Genomic DNA, 12,362 nt, shown 5'->3' with positions numbered 1-12,362 from the left:
CATCTGTATAGGACAAAGAACTTCCTCCTTTTTTTGAAGTCGGTTAAAAAAGAGAAATTTAATAAATTGTGGATGATACCTTGTCTCTTCTCAGAATGAGAAGGGTTTAGGACTTAGTCCGCCATGCTGGCCAAGAGGCAAGAGCGGATTGGTCGACTTCACACATCTTTGAGAGCATTATAAAGAACTCTCAGGTATGCATGCTTTACTCATCATTGCTTAAAATGGACATAACTCCAAAAAGTCAGAGGTGACCCGGGATCAAACGCCGACCTCCCGAGTAGGAAGCGGACGCCTTTTCCACTAGGCTATCACGGCTCCGTGCTATACTTACCTACTTATTTTTTCTTCTTTTTATTTTGTACTAGCGACCCGCCCCGGCTTCGCACGGGTGGACACTACCACGAAAAATCCTATCTATTTTCCGGGATAAAATATAGCCTATACGGATTCGGAAGAATCCCTCTAAGTAATGGTAAAATAAATTTTGAAATCGGTCCAGTAGTTTTTGAGCCTATTCAATACAAACATACAAAAATACAAAGGTTTCCTCTTTATAATATTAGTATAGATAGTATAGACTAGCTAATGCCCGCTACCTCGTTCGCGTGGATATAGTTTTTTTAAATATCCCGTGAGAACTCTTTAATTTTCTGGAATAAAAAGTAGGTAGGTATAAAAATATCGCTGATATGCTGTTTTAAAAAACTAGGGCGAGAAAGTCCGATTGAATTAATTTCATCTCACAAGGTCAAAAAGCCTAAAGGTTTGTTCACACTGGCGGCGGCAAATAATTGTTTCATATAAATGCCTATATATCTAAACATTTTGTTCATCAATCAATATATAAATAAATGTGGTAAAATACTTACATTATCTATTTAAATTCTTAATTAAGTACTTATCTTTTGAGCAGTTTAAAACCCCGTTCTATTGCAGTAGTTTGTAGTGTGTGTAGAAGGTAGGCAGGTAGTTTACCAGAATAGTAAACATACCTTACTTACTGTTTCTTACCTTACTTACTTACTATTTCATAAAACTCCGAACTATTTTCCGAACTTATTTAACTTATTTTCCACGACTGGCCCTCAACCTTCCCAAGGAATAGTTTTTTTAAGGAATGATCGACAAAAATGTTTGAGTGTAGATGTTCGTTGTTTCTTGTCAGATAGTCAGCAGTGTGAACCAATCCTAACAATGCGACCTTGTGTTCAGTTATGTATGTCACTTAGCACAAAATATGCCTAAAAATATGCAGGCGGTCATCTTCACCGGCCTTATTCAGTACCCTTAGTACGAGTTTGTACATTTCGACAGCATATTTCGAGTATCTAGTACGATAATATTAGAGTGAAAAGGACCTGAGTCCTAATTTTGTTTTATAGCTGTTGTACATTGACATTCAGTACCCACTTACCTACTGTCATTTTTACATATTTACGTACATAGATTTTGAATATCGAAACACCAGAGTAAAATTAACCTTTGTTAACATTGTTTTAAAGCCGTAGGTACCTACTCTACCGATTTTTGTTGTTTCCGTCGCTAATTCCAGATGTAGTACCTATGACAGAAGGATATTATAGATACGATGCAGAAGTATGAACAAAGTCTTATAACAAGATGATATATATCCAAATTACTTTGACGTTAGTGTTTCGATACTCGAGACCCATCACCGTTGTCGAGATGTGCAACCTTGTGCTAAGCCTACAGTTATTCACTCAAATCGTTAACGAGTTATGAACTTATGACTAAGCCAGGAATGAGTCATACTCGTAGTCTCGTAAAGTCTGTTGAGGTCAGCCGGCTAGCCGGAAGTTCTGCGGAAGTGATTTTTTTTATCAATGACTCAATAATTGTCTCGTCAGTCGTTGTCTCAAGCGATAGACTCAGCAGGCATACCTATATAGCTAGTAGCTGGCAAAAAAAAAAATATACTCGAGTACGGAACCCTCGGTGCGCGATTCTGACTCGCACTCGCTTTTTTACATACTAGGTAGGTACGTATTTGATGTGAGATGTGTGAGGTAGAATATTAAATAAAAACGTCAATAATATCAAGAAAAGAATGCTCTTGTTCTGGTTCTATCTTCATTTAGTCTAGTTTACCTTAAGAAAAAGCTTTGAAAAATTGCATCAAACTCCCTCTTCAGTCTTCATATTGTTATAACCTGTACAAAAGCGGTGCGCTTTTATCGGAATTTTTGAAGCGGTCCTCTTGGCCTCTCGCGTGGGAGGCCTTCGATGACCCTCGCCGCGCCAACACCCCTCCAATAAAGACCAATAAGGCAAATTGAGTGTGGGAAGTGTCATACCATGATCATAAACTTCATACATATTTATACGAAGTGCCTAATTGCGCCACCTACATTAAATACCATAATCCTCCTACTCTAAATAAATTAAACTGATTAAGGTGGAAGCGACGGGCCTGCCCGCGAAATTCAAATTTAATTTGGTTTTTCGCAATTTGATAACTAATACAACAACGTAGGCTTATGGTATTTTAATTGCGACAATGGCAGTATCATCCTCACAGGTTTATATAAAAATCTTTACTTGAAAGGGTCCAGTTTAAGAAATTAATTATTCTAGTATCGACTAATTTGTGAGAATAGTCGATACTAGAATTAATTAAATTAAAATATGTATCAGGAAATGTTATTATTAAAATAATTATTTTCGACATAATATGGACAACAGATTTAAGTAAATTAATTTGACCAAGATATCGTTCGACGAGTCGTAGATCGATTTCTTTATCACAAATTAAATTAATCTTAGGTACTGCTAGATACAAGGTATAATATATTATATAGCGATGGGTACATACCTTCCTAAATTATATAGATATTCTATGTACCTAATGACGTATTTGATACATTTTCTGTAACACATAGTAATATTAAATTATTGTCATTTTATGTAAAATACGACTTTTTCGTAGTAGGTAGATACTTTTCCTAGTAGATACCTACATATATTATGTTTGTTACAAGTAGGTTTTGATAAGGCACCAAAACAATGATAAATGAGAGCACATAAAAATGTAGTTTGAACAAGTGTTTCCGTCTGGTTAAATTAACGATTGCTAGTCATTTTAATAAGTATGGTAGGTATATATGGGTAGCTGAGAGGTAAAGGGTCATAAGTGTAGTTTATTTAATTTTCGAATTATGGTACAATGTCTTGATATTATTGTACCTAATCTTTGGGTGTTTTTTTTAATCAAAATATTAGATTTTATTGATTTCTGAATAAATTTGGTTAAAAGTATCACTTTCTTAGCTTTGCCTTCTGGCTAAAAAGTGACTTTTACAGGTAAAAAGTTTCTACGATTTCTGGAAAAAAGGAAAAGTGTAAATTACACTTTCTGATCCTGACTTCCTTAATTGCAATTGGTGTAAGTATTTGGTGATTGCGATCGTCGCATTTACACTGTATAATGCGTACAAAATGAGATCTTAGTCTCCATTTTAACTTTGTGTCAACTATTATGTCAAATGTACGATTTCAATCCTTATTTTAAAGGTGATTCCGGACTTCGTCTGTGTTGGTGTTAGCTGGCGGGCGTGCTCTGCCTCTCTGGAGTGTTTTTTTTTTGTTAAAACTGACTGGAAAGCGCTCTAAGGGGGTTCCATGCGTATGTCGGCTAGCGCCGGCACAGACGGGGTCCATACTTGTATAGTTTAACAAACTTGTGTTACAAATAACTACATACTTGACATTGGCTAATCTTTGCAAAGCCAGACGAAAGAGGAAAAAAAGGTGATTCCGTGCTTTTGATATGACAGTTGACACATAGAGTAAAATGGCGACTGAGTTCTCACTTTGTACGGGCTATAGCTGTCTAACTTAGGTGCAAGGTGACGGAAGTAGTCTGGCTAAATATTTTACTGATTGTGAGTTAGCACTCTTTATCTCTCAGTTATGTGGCTATGGTCTATGGAATTTATGTTAGTAGGTACTTATAGTTACCGGTAAAATTACGTCATACACCGTGTATAGAATGAGGATAATTACTCTAATTTACAGTTAATGAGTGTGTAAACGTTATAGGAATAATTTATTACGTGCGTACTTTGTTTTGATGCTCACAGGAATTTTGTAAAAAGGTAATGTACCTATTGTGGTTTTATACGTGCCTGCAAATTCCTTAATTTTACGTCCGATATTTTAGAAAATCGCCAATATTAATTTATTTTACCCTTGACCGATTTTGATGAATAACTTGCTGATAAAACGCCTTAGTCATTTAATTAAAGTTTAGCGAAGCAATTTAACTTTTAAATAAAAAATAATTTCAGTGACCGCCCAATTCAAATTACTTAAATATTTTCACGGGTTAGTCCGTGTAGTATAATCGAAATCGGTTAAGTGAAATTTGGGTAGCTATTTACTGTATATTTAAATAAACAAGTTCGCAAGCGGCAACTTAACAAAAATGCAGCAATTGAATAATATAAGGACTAGAAGGTATATTTATCAAAAGCGCGCGCCCTAGTTTAAATATCTTAAGCACACCTGCGCGTGCCTGCGCACTGCATCAACCGTGTACACAACGCATATCATAACATAATGTGGACGTGTTGGTTTGCGAGCGGTTCGAGTGCATGATCTACGAGTCACAGGCTCACAGCGTGTGTTTATGACAGTGAGAACAAACATGACGCGTTCGACGCGCGCTGCATGCAGGATTCGTGCGCGTGCGCAGGTGTGGGTCCACCTTTAGATGCCAAATTGGTATTTTTCTTTTGCACGTTATAACTACTTAGGTAATATATATTAAAAATGTTAAGGATTAAAATAATTATATATTATCGTAGGAGGGCGCGCAATTTTAACGTAGACCATCTTTACTAACATATTTTTATTGCAATGTTAATAATGAAGCGCATAAAGATAAAAAGTGCAATATTGATAAGAATTAAAATATGATTAAGTACTTACTTATATTATTATTACATGAATTATATTGAAGTATAGCCGATGATATTTAGATGAATGCCCAAAAAAGCATTTAAACTGATAAGGAGCGTGGTAACACGCCCCTTCACGATAACTGATACCAAAATAGTCATAATATTATAAACTTGTAACAAAATTGTATGCATCGATTAATTTAATAGAGTAATCATTTCATTTTTACTGTAGGAAGGTCAGAAAAGTTCAATAACGTATTAAAAATGTTTGTATTTTCAATTTACTGTAGAAAATGCAATTGTATGTAGATTTTAAATCTCTCACGCTTCTTTTCTAAATTAAATCAGTAGGTATTATGAATTATTATGATTATTAAAACGTTGATATACAAAACCCTAGATATGCTCAGTTAACGCGATAAATATTTCCAAAATATATTTAAGTAGAGACTAAAGAACAAAGAAAGGAGTGGATAGTTCCTTTGCGTTGCGCAGCCGAGTAAAAAGCCATTAAATTGACGAAAATTTCGTGTTTTCTTTAGACGATATTTTTGTACAAGAGGAAATCAGTTATAAATAGGTTTTTTTACTCTAAGGTTGCAGCCTATTGCCAGGTTCCTATTGCAATGAGAATACAATTCAGTATCAATACGAAAAAAATAATTCAGATTTTACACTTTAATGTAATTTTGTTGTTCATCCTAGGTCTTGCCTCCTTAGCAGGAGTCAGCGCCTCACTTCATTATGTTAATACGTTTTGATGAAATAAATACATATTTATTTAATGCGAGTGTGTATCTGTAGTGTTTTGTATGTCAATGTGTAAAAGTGAACTTGTTTTTCAAGTGTTGCGCGTCCCATGGTGAACTGGGTCTATGCACGAGACCTGGCTTCACGGTATGGGACGCGACTATAGATGTTTTCTGCTAAGTAACCCGACACTTGGTTTGTAATATTATAATTAGACCTAGGGTTGCCAACCGTACCTATCTAATCAGGCTTTTAATCCTACTACTTTTACCAATTCGTTTGTGGTAGCAGTGGCGTGCACAGAGTTTAAAGAAGGGTAAGCATTAAGGTATGAACTTATTTTCTGGCAAGCTATAATGGAAAATAGGTGTTGAATTGTTGATTTAGTACAACTAGGGTAGGCAGTGCTTTTATACCTCTGTGAGCTGCACGCCACTGTGTGGTAGGTATTCATTTTTGGTCTATTTACTCACTTAAGTTACGTACTTAAGTGAGTAAATAGACAACAACAGATGTTGTATAATTAGGAAAAAATACTTATCTAGGTAACTAAGACCTAATTGTCTATTACATAAAATTTTGGATTTGAAATATTTATTTTTTAAGTTTAAGGTTCTAGGCTTCTACCTACTTTCTTAATTTTTTCTGTAACATTTTTACGGTAGGTACTGAAATGAATATTTTTACTGCCTCAAAACGTTAAGTACAAAAAAATTAGCCCTAATATTATCGTTAATTTGTTATTCAACCGACGAGTTAGTTGTTTTCTCGGTAGAAGCAGCTTTCCGGACCAGTGAATTCATTATCAACTGACTGACCTTTGGCGATACGAAATACCCACCTTGATTTAATTAAGATTATTCTTGGTTGAAAGACATATTTTAAATCATATTTTAATCATATACGTTATTATTTTAAATATAGACAAGTAATAATTAGTAGGTAGGTAGATAAATACTTGTTCTTACCTACTCACCTACCTAAAAACAAAAACACCTTTCCCAAAACTTTCTGATCTGACCTAGTAAATAATCAACTTTAAATTCTGATAAACACCCTTTAATTGTTCAAAGTTTATTTATTTAGATAGGTAGTTGGAATTTTTCGTTTAGTTCATTTTCGATCTGTAATTACATACATATATTAATTGTGTCCCAAACTCCCAATTTTGATCTCCATTATATTTTAAGTAGATATCACATTTGTACCTAGTTAGGTAAACACATTGTACCCGTACCTACTCTTGTGGGGATGCACTGTCAGTTACTTGTCAGTCTTTGTGCGACCGTGGCCGGGACTATATGTGCACTGTTGACCTGTTGGACCCTATATTAATGTAGTAAGGTCACATCAGCATTATAAACAAGCTTTGTTAAACTAATATACCTAACTACGTTTTTGTAATATATTTTTTAAAATTTTAATGTTTTTTTGTGTCAGTTGGCAGCCCTAATTAGTTCGCTTGGTTTATAGGTCATAGTCGCCTGTCGAGGAGGCGTGTTGTGTTCGTTTCCATTGGACTGTGTCAATTCTTGTGTTACTAGAATGTCGACATACGCCCGCCACGTCACACTGCCATTATCTTTTACCATGCGCTGCTGTAGGTTCGGGCGGACTAAAACTGAACTAACTTTGGTGCATCTGTTTCTTTCTGTTTACATAAATTAAGATAAGGACAGAATTAATGTTTAATATCCTGTTGATATATTTTATGTATGACATTGTTTAACAGGGCTCTCTCCGCCACTCGTTTCATACAATCGTAGTTCCAATTTCATTTGAATATTAAGCAACCAAAGTCCATGAAATTTTGCAGACATATTCTAGAAACTAATATCCGTGTCTGTGGTGTTTTAGATTTTTCTAAAAATATGTAGTTTTAAAATTGCGGGGGCTCAAAGATTTGTATGAAATTTTTTTAAGACCGCGTAACTTTGAAACCGAACATTTTAACAGAAATGTGGAAAACCACAGACGTAGATATTAGTTTAGATATAGAATATGTCTGCAAAATTTCATGGACCTTGGTTGCTTAATATTCAAATGAAATTGGAATTACGATTGTATGAAACGAGTGACGGAGAGAGCCCTCTTAAAGGACAGCCAACTGGCGTCGTCGGCAGACTCCCTGGCATGGCATGTGTAGATTTTTCGTGTCTTATGACAAGTCATAACTAACTCAAGAGTTATAACATAATACCTAACATAATATAATAAACATACAACTATAAATAAACCTTCCTAAAGACTGCTAAAAGCCTCAATTACACGGTCTACGAAAAAAATGTAACTACCTAGGTTTACTTATGTAGTTACCTACCTGCATAATTTTTTATAGAAAAATTCGTAATAAATACTAAATACCAATATGGCACTCAGTTACTAACATCTACCTAGGTCCTAGTCTATTTGGTTAATTTATTTGTCATTTTACTTTAACCTAAATATAAAAGGTGTAAATTAAAAAAAAAGCAGATGCACTAAGTTTAGTTTTTGCACACCCGAATCTACACTAATGTATGCAATTATGTAGTTTTAGTTATATTGTACCTATGTGAGACACGTTTTGAAACTTTTTACACTATTTAATATTTGTCTAGTCAATAAAATAGTAGTTAGTAGTAAAATGGTTGTTTCATTTATACCCGATCCGATCCATTGTCCATACTCCATACTCATATTATAAATGCGAAAGTGTGTCTGTCTGTCTGCTACCATTTCACGGTCCAACAGTTTAACCGTTCTGGCGAAAGGTACAGGGTTAGCTTATATCCCCGGGACGGACATAGGCTACTACTTTTTATCCCGGAAAATCAGAGTTCCCACGGGATTCCCAAAAACTTATCCGCTTAACCGATTTGTATGGAATTTGGTACCGAGGTAGCTTGCGTCCCTGTAATTGACATAGGCAACTTTTTATCCCGGAAAATTAAGCAGTTCCCACGGGATCTTTATAAACCTAAATCCACGCTGACGAAGTCGCGGGCATCCTCTAGTAATTTATGAGTATTTTCTGGTAAAGGAATTTCAAACAATGACTGACTGGCAAACAAGTTGAGCAAACGAGGGATTTCTACCGCACGGGAACAGACGATTGGTTGAACTCCGCCCTCCATGAAGATAACACGGTTTGTTAAAATGCATGAGACGGCTCTGCCCGCGAAATTCAAATTTAAGTAATTTGGATTTTCGCAATTCGTAAACTAATACGACAAACAAGGCTTATCACAGGTTTATATAAAAACTAGTTTTTGCTCGGTGTGCGAGCTGCTAAAGCAGCTCACGTGACGTGGTAAGGTTAACTTTATTATATAAAACTAAATTGATTTATTAAGATACATAATTCACCCCGAAAAACCCCATAAAATGACAGCCATTTCTATTTTTTGTAGAAAATGTAAGTCCGCCATCTTGGATTTGAAAATAAATGTCATTATCAAAATCAGCACCCTGGAAACCCTGAAAACGATATCCATATAATTTTTTGTAAATTAGGATAATAATTTAGTAGGGTGCGTGGGTGCGCGGACCACTAAAGTGGTCCGCGAGCATGCAGTGTTTGTTTCACCGAGTAGACCTTCGGACTCTGATCATCTTTTTCCAAGAAACCACTCTTCCATCTTTTATATCCTCCGAGATAGACACCGACGAAATTTGTACGGCGGCCATCTTGTTTTTCCAAAATTTTACATTTTTTCTATTAATCGTTTACTACTTTCTTCAAAGATTGCGAGTTTCAACGAAATCGGTTGGAAAACAAAAGAGTTGCAAAAATCACGTCGGTCGCCATCTTGTTTTTCTGAAATGTCATAATTTTTCCCTACTTGCCTCCCCCACCCGAACATATCTCCCCTACATTATCGTATCGTTTTCCGTCTCTTTCTAGGAGAATGAGACATTCAATATTCGCCATACAAAATGTATGGGAAAATAAATTCCGCCATTTTGGATTTTTTTTCTATTCATCGAGTAGACCTTTGGATCCTGATCATCTCTTGCCAAGAAACCTCACTTCCATCTTTTATACCCTCCGAGCTGGACACCAGCGAAATTTGTATGGCGGCCATCTTTTCTTCGCCATTTTGAATTTTTTTTCAGCTTTTTGGCAATTGGATGACGTCATGAATGACATTTGCTCGAGCACCCCCCGCCTATCTTCAATACCTTAAGCGGGCCCTCCACCCGTCTCCGAAACCCTCAATCATCAGCTCTCTCCATAATTTTGGCTTACTAACTTTTTGTTTTCTATACGACACCATCAGTGAAAAAAAAAATTTTCATACAAAATTTTACAGGAGTTTCTTAGTTGAAAATCTCGAAAATCTCCCCAAAACTGGCAACACCGACTGCATATCTCTATACTGCCAGCCGAGATACACAATCGATTCATACATATTGACTTTCCAAAATGTTGCCAACTGCCTCAAAAACTTGATCAAAATTTCGAAAAGTTAAAAAAAATACAAAATGGCCGCCAGCTCGTTTCACAGAAAGATTTTACACGGTTTCATAATTTTCCTATTAACTACAGGATATGCCGCTCCCGATGACGTTTCAATCTTGCCTCTCGCTCGCACCCACGCGAAAGGGGATACCGTGAAAAAGACCGTGTCGAAAATCACTTTTACTTTGATAAATTCCAGTGTTGCCAGTCTCCGGTGACAAAAATACCCAAATGTCATTTGTACGAGCAAAACACGTAATCACTCATACTCGGATTTTGCTAAAAGTGCGTATTTCGATTTTTTACAATTTCCCGAAAATCTTGAAATTTCCCTAAAAATGGGGTAATTTTTTCCCACCGATCTATACCTCGAGCCTATACGTACAACCGCTTCATAGAAGCCGAATCGCTCCGATGTTGCCAACTTTGAGATATTTAACTTTTAAAATTGCGTTTTTTCGTACCTCGAACAAAACGGCCGCCATGACAGCCGCCATCTTGAATTTTTAAAAACCACTCCCGTTCTGTCAAAATACAGGATAATCGTGGGAGAAACCAAGAAAAATAATTATTCTCGATTACCCCGTTTCGGATCTGTGGCGCCGCGGTTCGGGGTCGAAAAATGAAAATTTTGAAAACGCTACGGCTCGGCCGCCATCTTGTTTTTCCAATTTTTTCCACATTTTCTGTTAATCATTTACTACTTTCTACAAAGTTTGCAAAATTCAACAAAATCGATTGGAAAACAACGGAGCTGCAAAAATCACATCGGCCGCCATCTTGTTTTTCTGAAATGTCATAATTTTTCCCCAGTCGAATCTCCCATCCGAACACAACTCCCCTTCATCACTATATCATTTTCCGTCTCTTTCTAGGAGAACAATTATGTCAATGAGTCAGTGAGTGAGTGGTAATTGAGCTATATATAGTATAACTAGTGTTTTTCTCGGTGCGCGAGCTGCTAAAGCAGCTCGCGTGACGTAGTTAGGTTTATAAGTTGTATTAAACCGATTTTTTTAATTAAGATACACAAATTACCCCGAAAACCCCATAAAACGACACCTATATCAATTTTTTTTTTTAAAGTGCACGCCCGCCATCTTGGATTTCAAAATAAATGACGTTATCAAAATGAGCACCCTGGAAAACTCTGAAAACGACATCCATATCATTTTTTGTAAAAACGGGGTAGTTGAGGTTAATAAAGTAGGGTGCGTGGGTGCGCGGACCACTAAAGTGGTCCGCGAGCATGCAGAGTTTGTTCTACCGAGAAGACTTTCGGACCCTGATCATCTTTTGCCAAGAAACCACTCTTCCATCTTTTATAGCCTCCGAGATAGACACCGACGAAATTTGTATGGCGGCCATCTTGTTTTTTCAAAATTTTCCACTTTTTCTATTAATCGTTTACTACATTCTTCAAAGATTGCGAGTTTCAACGAAATCGGTTGGAAAACAAAAGAGTTGCAAAAATCACGTCGGTCGCCATCTTGTTTTTCTGAAATGTCATAATTTTTCCCTACTCGCCTCCCCCACCCGAACACATCTCCCCTACATTATCGTATCGTTTTCCGTCTCTTTCTAGGAGAATGAGACATTCAATATTCGCCATACAAAATGTATGGGAAAATAAATTCCGCCATTTTGAATTTTTTTTCTATTCATCGAGTAGACCTTCGGACCCTGATCATCTCTTGCCACGAAACCACACCTCCATCTTTTATACCCTCCGAGCTGGACACCGGCGAAATTTGTATGGCGGCCATCTTTTCTTCGCCATTTTGAATTTTTTTCCAGCTATTTGGCAATTGGATGACGTCATGAATGACATTTGCTCGAGCACCCCCCACCTATCTTCAATACCTTGAGCGGACCCTTCACCCGTCTCCGACATCCTCGATCATCAGCTATTTCCAAATTTTTCCTCGATTTTTTTTTTGTTTTCTATACGAAACCATCAGTGGAAAAAAAAATTCATACAAAATTTTACAGGAGGAGTTTTTGGGGAAAATTTCGAAAAACTCCCCAAATGTGGCAACACCGTTTACATATTTCGATACTGCTGGTTGAGTCACACAATCGATTGATACATGTCGACTTTCCAAAATGTTGCCAACTGCCTCAAAAACGTGATCAAAATTTCGGAAAATTTGAAGAAAATACAAAATGGCCACCAACTCTTTTTGCAGAAGCAAATTAGATAATTTTACAACTTTCCTATTAACTACAGGATATACCGCTCC

The sequence above is a fragment of the Maniola jurtina genome, chromosome 10, assembly GCF_905333055.1.
Source record: "Maniola jurtina chromosome 10, ilManJurt1.1, whole genome shotgun sequence".
Classification (NCBI taxonomy): domain Eukaryota; kingdom Metazoa; phylum Arthropoda; class Insecta; order Lepidoptera; family Nymphalidae; genus Maniola; species Maniola jurtina.
This window is presented reverse-complemented; position numbering follows the sequence as displayed.